The sequence below is a fragment of the Panthera onca genome, chromosome B3 (genome assembly GCF_046562875.1).
Source record: "Panthera onca isolate mPanOnc1 chromosome B3, mPanOnc1 haplotype 2, whole genome shotgun sequence".
NCBI classification, from domain to species: domain Eukaryota; kingdom Metazoa; phylum Chordata; class Mammalia; order Carnivora; family Felidae; genus Panthera; species Panthera onca.
The window spans coordinates 138,898,519-138,914,617 of record NC_138344.1 but is presented as its reverse complement, the minus strand read 5'-3'; positions in this window follow the sequence as shown (position 1 = coordinate 138,914,617).

Here is a 16,099-nt window from a genome sequence, read left to right as displayed (position 1 = left end):
GTATCCAAAATTTTACAGCAAATTGTTAGCTTTCCAGAAGAGCAAATAAATCATTATACTAAATATAGGCTGTCAGGCTACCTCCGTACTTAGCACAACCTTAAAAATTAGGAGTCTTATCTGTGCTTTCTGGAAAACTACTACTTTATTTAGCAATGCATTAAAATAAAGACTTTTTGATTGGCTTGGCAGGAAACAAAGGAGGTGAAGCCGAGAGATGAGACGCATTAAGGCATCTTAAAAATTACACGATGCTGTGCGTTAAAGAATGAGTTCTGTTTAAATATTTTGGTCTTTCGTGCGGGGGTGCATGAGGGAAATGTTCCCTAAAAATCATCCAAGAGAGGCGACGGAAGGAAAACCAGCTCATCTGCAGGGGGTTTGAATGGTCTAGCTGCCCCGCAGTGAAATCAACCGGCCAACGTCAAAGCCATGTCAGAAAATTTACTTTCCCGCGGGGAATGTTTGCCTCGCTCAGGTCCACAAAGCCAGAACTTCTTCTTTCCTTTGACTTTACCAGAAGTATTTTCAAGTTTGTTTGTTTTCCTTTTTCAAACCTCCAGAGTCACATTCCTTAGCATATAGTTTTCGTTTGGTTCAATTCTTCTTTAAGACAGTCCAACCTGTTCAATTTTAAAGATGTCTTAATTAGTCTAATCCTGATTGGGCTCTTTCCAAAGCTCCTGTTGGCAAAGTCAGATTTCAATTAACATTCTGCTTCCATACTGCAAATGCCCTTGCTCAGACTTTTTTTTTTTTAATGTGCGATTTTGGATGCCACCTGTCTTCAGCTTTATTCTGCCTCAGAAATCATGCGGCTCCTAAAATGTTTCAAGGCACCAGGCACACGGGAGAGTTCTGGCAAGTACCATTCTTTGAAATGTTCAAGGAACAGAATTCCGTTGACCAACATCTTGTTCCCTTGGTCGTAGGCTTCAAGGGGACGGCGTGTGCACATTCTTCTGGGTCTTCAAAAAATCATGCATAAGACCCTTTCCTTTATTGGTGACAGACTGTTCAGACCAAGGCTGTGGTGACACACAATCCTACCTCAGATTTACCAAGCATCCACCTAGGTGTGAAAGGCTTCCAAAGGTTTTAATGCGTCCAGCCCCCGCATTAACCCTGGGAGGTGCTATTTGTTTCCGTTTCACGGATGACAATGCAGAGACAATTCAGCGTTTGACTGATCTGCCCAAGGCTCAGGGCCCATCCGTAGCTTGTGAGACTCAACAGTTTTCCACTCGGCCATGGCCATACCGATGTGGCGAGGTAAATGCGCTTAGTAAAAAAAGAAATGCAAAGAGGGGGGCACCTGGGTGGCTCAGTCCGTTAGGCATCCGATTCCCAATCTCGGCTCAGGTCGTGATGTCACGGTTCGTGGGATCGAGCCCCGCCTCGGGCTGTGTGCTGACAGCATAGAGCCTGTTAGGGATGCTCCCTCTCCCTCTCTCTCTGCCCCTCCCCTGCTCACGCGCTCTGTCTCTTGCTCAAAATAAATAAACTTTAAACAACATTCAAAGATAAAAGAGGAATACAGTAGTGCAATGCTCCTTCCCCAACCACTGAAGATGAGGTTCAGAACTTAAGGTGATGCCAAAGCTGATTCCCACATAGCAACTCTCTATTCCGGACTCAGATACCCTGGGTCTGAACCCCAGTGGCAAACCCTTGGACAAATGCACCTAACTCCTGTGGAGAGACCTCAGTTACTTCCTCCGGAAGATGGGGTTGCTAATAAGGCTTCTTTCATACGTTTGCTCTGCGGATGACGTGAGGCTGTCCTTCTGTCCTTGGAGAGCTCCTTCCACGTGCCCGACCCACGGCGAACACCACAGCCCCCCCGAGCAAACGTTAGCTGCATGCCACTGTTTCTCAACCTCAGCACCAAAGACCATCTGGGCCGGCTAACCCTTGGCTGAGACGCTGGCCGACGCAATGTGGGGTGTTGTGCCATTTCCCTGGCCTTAACCCACTACGTCCTGCAGCACTCCCTCCGGCTGTGACCACCCAGATGGCCCCAGGCCTTGCCAACCATCCCAGGGGGAGGCAGAACGTTGCCGTGATAGGATGTCCCAAAGCTTGCCCGGTCCACTATGGCAGTCACTAGCTACACGAGGCTATTGAGCCCTTGAAATGTGGCCAGTGTCACACAGTGAAATAATGGCCTGGATATATCGGGTTAAATAAAAGACATTCTCGAACCAATTCCACCCGTTTCTTTTACGTTTTCCCCGTGGCCCCTAGAAATGTGAAGATGCCACACGTGGGTTGCATTAGACCTCTGTTGGACAGCTCTGGGCCAAAGGCTCCAGTCTCCCCTCTAGAAGATACGCCTGATGGCAACCTAAGCCCGCGGACTCTCGCTTCTGCTTGGCCGGCGGGCGTTCTCAGTTGCCTCCCAGCGCGGTGTCAGAGTGAGCAGATTCGTCGCAAGACCCTTCCCCCAACCCCCCCTCGGTCAGCGAAGGCACCTTCGTCCTCCCAGGTGACCGAAGCTTGAAGACCTGACGTCATTCTCAACTCATCCCTGCCACTCAGCCGAAACCCGCTCTTCTCTTTCCCGGTCTGTCCCAGTGTTTCTGAATGTGAAAAGGGAACAACCAAAGCTAGTGTTTACAGGGAAAAACCGGAAACGACCTAAATGTCGATACGAGGGGCCTGGTGAGTAAATTACAGCCCTTCTCCACGATGCAACACCACGCAGCAATTAGAATCCCAGGTAAGAACATCGAATGGCACGAAACACGTTTACGACACACACACGGAAGGAACCAGGTTGGGACACCGTATAAAAAAATTATCTTATTTTGGTAACAGAAGCATATCCATTGACACTCACGTGGATCTGTGCATAGAAAAAGACGTCACACTTGTTCGAGGGGCCGCGTCTCTGCGGCCAGACAAAGAAGGACTTAGTCGCCCGTGAGTTACAAACTCAGATCAAGTCCTCCAAGGGCCCCCGACTGCATCTGCCTGACACCGAGGATCCCGGTTAAAATAAAACCTTGCTTCCTTATCCGATGCCCGACTCGCACGCCGTTAGACAATTTGCTGGAAAAAGCGTGGTCAGCCACAGGCAAGACAGGGAAGGGGAAGTAAACAGAAAGTACCTTCTCGCACTGAGAGGCGACGTCTGGGCGTGCGCGAGGCTGGGAGGGCAGAGCCATCTGCCGAGAGCGGCCGTGCTGGACCTGTTTTGTCGAGAGTCTACAGTTTTGAACACGGTTTGTCTGGCGCCCTTCACAAGCACTACATTAACTTGGGTTCATTTGAAATTCATCATTTCCAAAGAGATATGAGACACTGGGGGGTTCGTTTCCAGGATTTTAAATGTCAGGCATCCAAAATGTGCTGTGGAGACACAGCATCTGGAAGACGATGTTTTTGAAATTTATCTACAAACAGAAGCGGCTCCCCAGAGCTGGGCTTTTGCGGAAGAGAAGCATCCCTCGCCACACACGCGGCCGGAACAGACACGGCCCGGATCCCTGATGGGCATCCCTCTCAGAAACACAGAACAGGGCCGAGTAAAAGATGAAGCTTTCACTTTCGGGCTGACCTCTCCAAAGTGCCAGACAAGCCAACGCCGAACAGAAGTGCGCACCGGAAAAGGAATCTCCCTTCCACGCCCGAGGAAAAATGAAACGTCGGGCCCCCGGCCACACCGGCCTCTTTGCCGGTGCTCAGACGTTCCCAGCACACTCCTCACTCAGGGCGTGTGCCTGGGCTGCTCCTTCTAGAACGTTCCTCCCCCACATAACCACGTGGCTCCCGCCCGTGGCCTCTGACGTCTCCATTCCCATACTCTCCCCTTGGATACTGCAGTCTGTCCCTCCCCAGACCGCTCCCCCCGGCCGGCATCCCGCGCCCCTTACCCAGCTCTGACTTCTTCTCCCAACACGCCACACAACCCCATTCACGCTGTGAGTCATTTGTTGTCCCCTCCTCTGAAGCGTGTAAGTTCTGGGAAGGCGGGACTTGTTTTGCTCGCTGGTGGATCCCAAGTGCCTACGGTGGTGCCAGGGAGTCGGCTGGGCATCTTCTCTTGTGGCCAGTGACGCTCCTCATGGTACAGGGAGGCGGCAGAGGCGCGCACGGTCTCACTTAAGGCAATGACAAGCCACGTGAGCGAAGCCAACTGTCCAGGGCGCAGAGGTGACCGGGAGGTGCTTAGACCCGCTCGAGCTGGTTTCTGTTGCTCACACCCAAAGGGCAGCTAAGCAAGAAGACCCAACTGTCCATCGCTGCGGATTCTCAAGGCGTGCTGCGGGAATTGGGGGAGGGGGTGAACGTGAGCGTGGGCTGGAACCAAGTCTTCATGGAGGAACCGTGGAGTCTCGGGCCTGGGAAAGCACCAGCCTTCTGTCGAGTGCCTGAGCCCCCCTCCCACCCCCACCTCCACGTCACCACCCCGTCCCTGACCAGCTCGCATGACCTACTCCTCCCCACAGCTCTGCCCCTTGACATGTCCGGGGCCCAGAACGGAAATGCAGAATCGCAGGGAGAGTCTGGCCATCACCACTCGGGGGGCGACACGAGGTTCCCCATTAATGCAGCCGCGTGCACTGCTCACCAGCACCAAGAAGATCTGCCCAGAGCACCGGAAGGATTCACTGAACAGAGCAGACAGGTGAGACCCTTTCCCTCGAGGGAAATACGGCCGAGGCACAGGAATACGCTCAGAGCCGGGGCTGAGCACCAGGTGCCGGAAAGCCACGAAGCTCAGCCATCAGCAGCAGGACCCCAGACGCTGGCGGGGGGGGGGGGGGGGGGCTGAGGGCAAGGACAGAGCTCGAGAGACCGCAACGCCGAGAGTCCTTCCGTCCCCCTCTGTTCCCAAAGCACATCTGCACATTATGTCATTATCGCTAGAGTCTGGCTCCTTCGAAAGGTGAGCCGCAGAGAAGGAGGGAGGCACCCTGTGTGTTGGGTTCTTTTGCACACCAGTCAGTGCCTGGCCACCAGCAGATGCCCAGCGAATACTTTTGAGCGGATTCGGGAATGATTCACATATGCAGATATGTAGGAGTACGTGTGTGTATATGTTCATGCACGCACGCGGATATCATACGGTTGTGTAAATACACATGTAACCGTGTGGTACCTAGAGCTCACATTTATACGTATATATAAATAGAAACACATATATTTCACTTTCAGAAGGACTTAAAGATTTTTATTTTGTATTAAAAATATACACACAGAATGGGGCAAAATAAATTAGAAGAGAGTAGAAAGATTGGGCTTTCAGGAAAAAGTAACGTGCCAGGAAGCAGCCTCCTTCGGGGACAACAAGTATTTCCGAGCTTCCTACTGGCCAAGGTGATAAAGGAAACCCGCCGTGTTATTAATTCCATTGCCCCACCAGTAAGCTTACAAATTAATCTGGAAGAACAAATGTTATCTTGAAAACATCAGGGGGTGCACATAGCTCAGCTCTACCCGGGGGGCATATTTGGGCAAAATGGTGACCAACGTCATCAACAATAATTTCAAAAATCACGAAGAGATTCTGAAATTTGATTTCTTTGTTATATCAAAATCTTCTATAAAACTCAAAGGCATCACATGCAATGAACGCTCAGCAGAGGCATCTTTCCCCTGATCATGGCGGTTTTAAAAATCTTGAACTGGACGCATTTGTTTTCTTCCTTTTCCCACCGACTTTTCCCTTCCTTCTCCCCCACTGATTTGGAGCTTGTAGGCGCAGGTCGCTGCCCCACTGAATGCCAGCTGGCTGCACCCTTCCTAGGAGAACGCTTGAGGACACCTCGTCCCCCCTCCATTCGATCAGTCAGCAAAACGCTGACCTCCGGCAACGGGGCACAGGCAGCAAGGTGCCGAGGGCCCTGGGGGACCTCTGTGCCCTCAGCTTGCCCACAGTCTACACCGGGTGGGCAGGGCGTACAGGATCACTTGCTGCTACGGAGGCGGAGGCGAAGCCCTGCGGGGGCTTCCGGGGGTAACGTGCTGTCCCACAAGGACCACCCATCTTCCTGCGGATGCCGTGCACGGAGCGAGAGGTCATCCCTCCTGCAAGCTCACCCGCTGACAGACAGGGTCTCCGGAGGACGGAACGCCACTTTGTGTAGCATAACGAAAGGAAACGACAAAAAAGTCCTGCCCCCGCCCCTCTGGAAACTGAGAAACCCAGACACCATCCATAATGACAAGGACTGTCTTTCAGGCACCGACAACAAGGAGGGAGGTTGTGCTCCCAACAAAGCAGACGTACAATGGCAAGCCCTTTGGTGAATAGGGGCCGCGTCTGTCTAACTTTTGTGCACCATGCCCCAGACTGCCAGGTACCTGCGGGCGCTTAATAAGTGCCTTTGACGGATGATGAATGCCGTCGTCATTACATCTGCCATTATATCTTTTTAGTGAATGGACCCTCCTTATCAATCTTTATAATCACGATTTCAATGGTATTAATTCAATCATCTCCCGGACCAAGGGCTTCTCTGCGTTCTAGCCCTCAAACCTTGTCAAAAAAAAAAACCCCAAAAAACAATGCCTTTGAAATTTGCCATGTCACATGCCAGAATCAAAGAAAATGTAACTTGTATGCTGTCTTCTCACATGGTTGCGGCATAATATGGCTTCTGAAGAACATAAAAGAATTGTTTCCCAGTTTCCGATCTACCGCGATACTTTTTTGGAGACTCCTTTCAACGTGCGATTTGACACTGGCGATGTGTGACTTTGGAAAACAAAGAGCCATTGTTTCTGGAAGCGGTTGCTTAAAGGGTAAATACTTGGATATTGCTTGCGAACTGCACTCATTTCCATCTTGTTATTTTTCTAGCGCTCCCCGCATAAGCCAGGGTGGGCACAAAACTGGAAAACACAGATGCCTTGTCATGAACACAAAATAGGGACCCCCTCAGTGCGACTGGTCACTGTGAACTCGGCTTACCTCTTCAGCCTTCGGAGTCAAGCTGGGGACCCATCTCGGTCCCGCCCAGATAATCCCTTCCTCCCCCGAGAGTATACCCTCTATTATTTGTGGCACTCGTTTGTCAAAATGAATTCCTCTCTTCCTCTACCCCCGTCTCCCTCCTTTCTTACCTCCTCACCTCTCCCTCTGTCCCTCCCTTCCCTGGAGGAGGAGACCAGCTGGATAAGCAGGCATCAGGGTCAACATTCAGCAATACGAATGAGGAGAAGACTGGGTCCTGCCTGCAAAGTGCTTACTGCCGCCCGGGAAGACAGATCATCAGCGACCAAGTCTAATCTCGCACGACGGGGGCCAAGGCGTCCGGGAACACAGCGCGGGGACCCGTTGGTTTGTGGGGGAACTCGGGGACAAGGAGCATTTGAAGCAGGTGGCAGGCAGAGGTGGTGGGGAAAAAGCATCCTGGATGGAGAGAAAGCCCAGTTCACGACGTGGAGACGAATCGGTACAGTGTGCTTGGGAAAGAGCCAGAGCCCCCATGCGCTCCAGCGAGCAAAGGGTCAGAGGTGGGATCTGGGCCGCTACGAAGGGGGTTACATCCCATGCTGAAAGTCTGGCTGTCCCTTGGCACAAAGGTACACACCGCGTGGCCCGTAGGAGGTAATCTGTGCGGCACACGTGCCCACAGTGTGTGGCTCGTAGTAGGTGCTCGCTGCTCAAAACCTTAGGGAGTCATGAAATGTATTTCAGCCCCACGGTGCTACAACGGGCAGATCCAGGCATTATGGGGTCTTGGAGCTCAAAGGAGTCGCGGGGCGGAGAGCTCTTGAGGAAAATGAATTTAAAAACGTACAACCCCGGGAACACGGTGGAAGGAGCCTGTGCCGGTGAATGACCCCCCTGGCTTAAACTTCTGGGGCTTCCTTAGCCTCTAGGAATGGCTGATCCTGCCGTGCAGTAAGAAACATCAGGTGAGGGGAGGAGGGCACCTGAGCAAGGGCACCAGGCTGTCTCCGGGCCCATACCCACCTCTCTCTTGTCCCAGCGTGTCCTGTGAGCCACAGGCTCATTGTCACCCCAACTCCATTAGAATTAGGTGGAAAGGTGTGTGCTGTTTTTAGCCACTGCGGGACCCCCATACAAGGCTTTAGCCACTGCGGGACCCCCATACAAGGCTTTAGCCACTGCGGGACCCCCATACAAGGCTTTAGCCACTGCGGGACCCCCATACAAGGCTCTAGCCACTGCGGGACCCCCATACAAGGCTCTAGCCACTGCGGGACCCCCATCCAAGGCTTTAGCCACTGCGGGACCCCCATACAAGGCTTTAGCCACTGCGGGACCCCCATCCAAGGCTCTAGCCACTGTGGGACCCCCATACAAGGCTTTAGCCACCGCGGGACCCCCATCCAAGGCTTTAGCCACTGCGGGACCCCCATACAAGGCCTGCACGAAGGAGGCACTGGCATAGCGCTGGGTCATCCGGGAATGATGACGTCAGACGTCAGCAGACTGCCTCTCTCATACCGAGCAGGTATTACGTGCCAAGTCCTGGGAATACAGCATGGACCATGGTCAAAGGCACGGGGCTTATCACGAAGGCCTCTCTCACCGCCACTCACAGCTCACAAGAAAGACAGACGATGCAGTAATAACACTGAATAGGTCCAGAATGCCTGCTGCAAGCCAAAGTCATTTGAGTAATGTATCTCATTTAATCCTATCAACCCAGGAGTCAGGCAATATTATAACCCCCCTTACACAAATGAGGTCACGGGGCTAGTGGGTGAGGGGAGGGTCCGAACGTGAAGTCTCACTGCAGAGTCTCCATTTGTAAACACACACACACACACACACACACACACACACCAGACAGTGTTTAACAGCAACATAAAAATATGGGTGCAACCAAGGGCAACAGTATTCCGACAGAGAGGAAATGGGGCACACAGGGGGACACAGCCCATTCCTGGGGGTCGGGGAGGGCTGCCACATGGAAGGCTGGAGCTCGATGTTACTTTTTTTTTTAAGTTTATTTATTTATTTTGAGAGAAGAGAGTGAGCAGGGGAGGGGCAGAGAGAGAAGGAAAGAGAGAATCCCAAGCAGGCTCGGAACCTACAAACCGTGAGATCATGACCCGAGCTGAAGCCAAGAGTCGGACGTGTAACCTCCTGAGCCACCCAGGTGCCCCTTGGGCGCTCCAGTAGAAGTTCACCAAGCAGATGAAGGAAAAGCACTCCAGACAGAAGCAACAGCAAGCACAAAGAGAGAATTCTGAAAACCCACAGCCCCGCAGTTTCGTGCGATGGCAGAGCCACCTGAATAGGACCATGGAGGGACCTTTCTGGATAATTCTTCACGGCTACCATGGCTAGGTCCGACAAGGGACTGCGGCAAGAAGAAAGTCGAGCGTGTCGGATGTTTCCTTTGAGGATAATTCTTCAGGAGCCCAAATGAGGCTAACAAAAGAGAAATTAAATACAATGCTGGGTCACAGCACTTTGACATAAGTGTCAAGTTCGAATTTCAAATAAAATTAGAAGATTCTTCTAATAATTATACCGGATGGCACATAAGGTCCGGGGGCAGGCCCATGGAGCAAGGAGTGACTAATCATATTTTGCAAAAAAGCATCGGGGGCTGACCCTTCTCGGGATAATATTGCAGGGAAGTCAGACCGGAGGAAAGGTTACCAGCGGTTAATGTTAAATAGTAATCCATCGGCCGTGCACCCGCTCCTCCATATTCATAGAAAGCTACCGCCCATCCATATTCATTACCGTCCAAAGAGTTCTAAAGGAGCAAATGCAAGCTTGGAAGATTTCAGTTCTAATAAAAGCGCTTCCGGTGACGAACGCCTTGGGCTCCCCCCCTCCAGCCGCAAAGTTAAAGTAAACTGACCGTGGAAAAATGGCAGGCGGTAGGGCTGGGACATGCCCAGTCTTCCTTCAAGCAGCAAGAAGTGCCTCCCTTCTCCGGGCATTGGCCGGGGACCGGTCACGGTGCCCCAAAGGTTCCAAGTGCAGGCTCTGGGCTTGCAAGAGAGCCTGGGTCGGAATCCCAGCTCCACAGCTTAAGTCCGGGGGGCAAGCTGTCCCCACACACTCTGGCTCGGTTTCTCCCATGTCAACTGGCCGTGACAGGACATCCCGCAAATGCGACCATCCACGCAGCCACGCCTTTGGTCCTGTGCGTATCAGAGTGGGAGAGTGACCAGCCGCGTGGGGGTCCTGGCAATTCTGGTCTGGTGTTTGCAACAAACACTACAGGGGCCGTCGGCCCCACCGTAGAGACACGGTAGGCACAGCAACATGGTCAGCTGGCCGAGAGCGGCATGCTGGTCTGCCTGTGCATCATGCCTTTCAGCTTGAAGCTCCAGAAGTTTCGGGGGACCTGAGATGTGGGGAGGGGCACCCCGCTCCACCACCTGGCTCAGTAAAGGTTCCAAGACCTCGGACTTCCTTGTACAAGTAGCTTCTGAAAACAGCAGAACAGAGTTAAAACCCTTCCAGGGACAGGGTTCAGGGACGCCCGGGCAGCTCAGTCGGTGAAGCGTCCGACTTCGGCTCAGGTCATGATCTCGCGGTCCGTGAGCTCGAGCCCCGCGTCGGGCTCTGCGCTGACGGTTCGGAGCCTGGAGCCGGCTTCGGATTCTGTGTCTCCCTTTCTGTATGCCCCTCACCCTCTTGTGCTCTGTCTCTCTCTCTAAAATAAACATTTAAAAAATTAAAAAAAAAAAAAAAGAATAGAGTTCACTTCGAACATCTCCTCTGCCAGACACGGTCGGAGTTTGGCTTTTCAGTTTTCATCTAATCTCGGCTAATCAGCGAGATCCCTTCATTCTTCCACATTTATTGTGCACCTAGAGTCATTCATAACAGCTGCCCCTATCGTTGGCCTAAAATGGGGCGATTTCTGGTTTTTCAAAGTGCTTACAGATACCTGACCCTCCGATGCCTCCGCAGCAACCCTGAAGCCAAGGCAGGCAGGCGCTGTTTTGCTTTTCAGTTTCGTAGAAAAGGAAACAGAGACAAGACAAGTTAAGGAATTGGCCTAAAACTGCATCCTACAGTAGGAGAATATGAATCCAGGATTTCTGACCTGGGGGAGGGCGAGTTTCTAAATTCTCCTCAGAAGTCTGACAGGCGAAGAGTCTATGGAGGGATTAGTGGTGGCCCTTAAGGTCCAGCTAGAGCAGACAGCCTTCAAACTCTTTCTATCCTACATTCTAGAAGGATCCCAAGGACCCACCGTCTGCTTGGCTATGAGGCCTGACCTTGTGGACCAGTGGGAGGTGGTGAGGCACACAGGGAATGCCTGGCTGCTGGAATCCCAGGAGGATTGGAACTGTAGGACCCAGTACAGGGCGGACAGCTCCGTGGTGCCGGGCTTGGGATTGTAGGGCTAGAAATATATACAAAGACAACAGAAACACAGGCAGGTCTAGACATCCTGGGAGAGTGTGCTGGGGCCCTGGGACACTGGTCTTTCTCTCCAAGTGGTGTTTGGGGGGCAGGGAACTAGGCTGGGGCCACGCCTTTGCCCCCATCCCCACCCACACCTCCCCGAATGAGACAAAGAGGAGCGAGACCTGAATTCGCTTTACCCTAAAGGTGAGCGAACCCACCCCACCGGGTGCCGTGGGTGGAAAGGCAGGAAGCTGCGATCGCCCCGAGATAAGCAGAGGCAGTGGCACTGGCTGATCGCGATCTGGAGACGCTTCTTCCCTGCCCTCTGCCCTGCGGAGCCCAGAGCACCAACCGCGTCCGCCACCTCAGCGCTCACCTGCGCCTGGCCGGGCGCCCGAGATGGGGGCAGATTAGGGGGCGCGCGGGGCGGAAGGGCAGGTCCGGAAAGGAAACGCACAAGGGGTGAAAAATTATACTGAATTCAGCTCAACACACGGCGGAATAAAAACACACCTCGCTCAGAAATCAAGAAAAAAAACAAATAAAACAAAGAACTCTTGAGCCTCTGGCCAAGGTCGCGCCCCAGCCAGGTGCACAGGCCTGTAGTTCCGGGACAGTCTTGGCGTCCCCGGGTGGCAGGGCCCCCCGGACCTGGCCCGCCCCGCCTCCACCTAGGCAACTCGGGGTCTGGAGAGGGGGACTGTGGCGGAGAGGAGACAGGATCTTGTCAAAACAGGCTGCTCTTTAGAAAGAGAAACGCTCGCGGTTGGCAAATTCTCCAATCTGGGCGGATTTTCGGAAGGCGCGCGCCCGGGCAGCAGGCCTGAGCGGGTGCGATGCGGCTGTCAGCGAAGGTCCCCGCGCGGCCCCTCGGATGTCACCCCCAACCCGCGCGGCGCCCTGGCGCTTGTTGGGGTTTGCAAAGGCCTGCGGGGGGGGAGGGGGGCAGGGGGACTGGCCCCTGTCCCGGGGAACAGGCCACTCTGGGGGCCACGGCTCCGGCCACCCACGGGCAACGGCCACTTTAGGAGAGGCCTGGAAGCCGGACAGCCAGGGGGGCTGCGTCCTTACTCCCCGGGGAGGGCGCGCCACCCGGCCCAGGCCCGGGCGCTCCAGACGCTGCAGGGCTGAGCCGGGTGACTGCCGGGTCCCTCCCCTCCTGGCCTCCCTTGTTTTGTGCGTTTTTTTTGTTGTTGTTGTTGCTGTTGTTTTTTTTTAATGTACTGTGGTGGGGGGTGGGGCGGGAATGATTCAGTTCTGCACAGCCAGGAAGTGAGATACGTTGGATCCTGGGTGGTTGCTCACGGCGGGGGTGGGGGTGGGGGGGCTTGTCGCCGCACCTGCCCTCAGGCCCCCTTCCCAGGTGCCCAGGAAATGGTTGCAGCCTCCTTCCCTCCGCTTGCAGTCTTCTTTCCTCCCTCAGCTCCAGGGTTGCAAAGGCAGGCTTTCCTCAGCATCAACAGGTGGCTGGAGGCACGATCTCTTAAAGCGGGTCCTTTAAGAGACCCAGTCCTTTTCCCGCGCCACGCAGAGGCCACCGCACGCTCCGGAGCGCAAGGGTGGGGGAGAGTCCTCCCCTCATACACTGCTGGGTGTGTGCGCTTCTCGGCTCCTGGGGTCCTGCAGGAGAGGGCAGCGGGTTCCCAGCTGCCCCTGAGCATTTTGTTTAGAAGGGACACGAACCGGGGTTGCTGACGAGACCCCTAAAAGCCCGCCTCGATGGGGCGCCTGGCTGGCTCAGGAGGTGCAACCTGTGACTCTTGATTTCCGGTTCCCGAGTTCTGGCCCCCACCCCCCACCCCCACCCCCATCCCCGCGTTGAGTATAGAGCTGGCTTTAAAAAGCAAACAAAGCAAACAAACAAAAAAAAAAACCCAACACTTCGATTTCCAAATAGATTCATAAAACTGTAAGAGCTTGAGTGTTTTTAGGGGGGTCTTAGTGTTTCTTTTTTCAAATGTGACGCTGCCGAATACGTACAGCAGATAATAAAATAACCTTCTACACAAAGAGCGCAATGGGATGAAAGTGTGCAGCTGCCCAGATAACTGAAAGATTTAGAACAGGTAAATATTCCTGGCGTATTTCAGGGAAATTACCGCATATTGAGCCATAATATACCATGTGATCAAGAGTGCCCTTTAAACTTGACAGGGACAGTGGATCCCCACTGGATGAGATGACCATGAGTCTACCTTGAGACCTTCAGGAAATACGAGGCCTGGAAGAATTCGCCGTCATGACCCACCCCCCACCCCCACCCCACGTCTCCTCCACCAGCCCTGGGGGAAATGTCAGAGGGCAAAGTTCAACGCCTTCATCTACAAAATGGGTAAACCGAGGCCCAGCGAGGAATGCGGTCAGCCTTGCCTGAGGCAGGCGGAGTGGTGCCCTCAGCCAGACTCCACTGTTCTCTGGTTACGCTGATGGGCGCAGCATGTCAAGCACAGCACCCTATCTGTGAGGCAGCTCAATCCTCGGTCCCATTCTACAGGTGAGAAAACTGAGGCTCCGGGAGAGTGCGGGACCACATCAAACACTCCTGCGGTATGTCCGCTGCGGGGTCTCTTCTGCCCCAGCTGCAGGTCTGAGAAATTCCCTCCGCTTTTCCCATGCTCGGACCAGGGGGTTGGTTCAAGTTTGCCGTGGCTCTGCCCAGACCTCCACCACTGTGGATGTACAACTGCATTTTCTCCAGCTTTGATGGAATGCCATGGAATTTTTCTTGTCTTGTTGGGCAGATAGGAGTTAAGGAGGCAGGTGTGTGGGTCCCGGCCCCCATCCCGGAGCCACCGAGTTTTATTATTTTAAGAGGTAGCAGTTCACAGCTTCCTGCATGGAAGCCTCTTCCTTTTCTTGGAGCCAAGCTTAAATGCCTTTAAAAACTTGGCCTGCCATTATTCTGTAGCTGTTAATTAAGCTTTGAAACTTTACATTATGTTTACAGTGCGCTGTGCGAATTGCAAAATAAATTAGAACCCGCAGCAAAGAAATGGGAGTTTTCCATCAGTGGAACAAAAATCAAGAGAGAGTCCCTTCTTCGACGCTAGACTCACTCTGCGATTTCTTCCAAGGGGGAAAATGGACTTTGGAAGAAGTGCGTTTTACTTCCGAAACATGAAACGAAGTGCCTAAGGGTTCGGGCTTTCCCCCTGCACGGCCGTCTGGGTCCGATAATTCTGCAGACGAGATAGTGAAGAAGGAAGACGGAGAGGATGAGGGGAATGCGGAAGCAAAGCATGCCTTTGCCGGAAACTAAAAACACAGGATGGTATAAATCATTCATACAGTTAAAAGCGACAACAGAAAACAAAATTATAATGCGGCTTAACGCAAGCTCTAAAGCAGATTCCAGGTAAATTTTATATTGGCGTTTGATTTTTTTTAAGCAACCTGTACTACATTCAGGAGGCCAAAAATAGATTTAAAAGAAAGGCATAAACAAAAGCCCACACAAGGATAAACAGCTTTGCAATGTTTTGCAAACTTCTAGCCTAGAAAGCACTCTTAAAATACATTCGTCAGAGCGTTATTACTCAATTTTTAAAATGAAATATGTATGCTTCCCTCCTTCTGTGAATTTCATTTTGGGAAAAAAGGGTTTAAGAAGCCTTGAAACCTCGCCCTAAAGATTATTGTTGTAAAATGGAGCAGATATGTCAGCTTTTATGAACAGAAGAAGGAAAGCTTGGGTTTAAATCAGATAAACTCATTAAAAGAAAAAAAATCGTGCCAAATCATTCCCAGCAATCCAATTCTTAAAATTTTCAGAGATTAAAGAGCAATCTTCAATCTGACTTCCTAAGATATTTGATAATTTGTTTTAAAATTAGGAATCCGACGTCTGCCTTCTCAAAACAGATTCAAAAATGATATAAATTTTAATCCATCCTGGCAGTTCAAGCTACATTACTTCTCCATGTCCTGTTATAAAGCTGTGAGTGAATCTAAAAATAGAGAAGAAAAGAAAGATTAAAAAATATTGGAGAAGGAATGTCTCTTAAGATGTATCTGGTTTAGATCTGCATGTATCCAGTACGTTTCCTAGGATATCCTCATATAAATGGTGGTTAGCCATGTAAATGACCTAATTCCGCCCCTCGAAAAATAATCCTATTGTGTTTCCTAATTGTAAAAACCTGGCATTTCAAAACCTTTCTAAGAATTCTAGGCAGTAGGATTCATATAACGGAGAGCCAGAGAAGAAGAGGCTTCACTGCATAGTGCACTTTGCAGACCCTCGCCCTGTCTGCCCCCAGCCGAAACCGTGAACTTAATAGAGACAGAGATAACGTAGGCCTGGGCAGGTGTTTGGCTTTGTGAAAAGGAGATAAAGAAATTACAACTTTCTTTCTTTCTTTCTTTCTTTCTTTCTTTCTTTCTTTCTTTCTCTTTCTTTCTCTTTCTTTCTTTCTTTCTTTCTCTTTCTTTCTTTCTCTTTCTCTTTCTTTCTTTCTTTCTTTCTCTTTCTTTCTTTCTCTTTCTTTCTTTCTTTCTCTTTCTTTCTTTCTCTTCGCTTCCTAAATTTCTTCCTTTCTTTTCTTCTTTTCCTTTTTTTTTTTTCTTTTGAAAAATTCCCACTTATTTGAGAGATGGCCTGATGGAGTGGTGTTTGGAGCCGGGAGTCTTGAAGTCTTACATCAACTCTTGGTTCCTATGTGAGTGACTGGAGTCTAGATGCCGAACCTCACTGAAGATTCGGTTTTCCCACATGGATGTGGATAGTAACATGGCTGTGGGTATAGACATGGACATGGACATGCATGTGGATATGGACATAGATGTGGA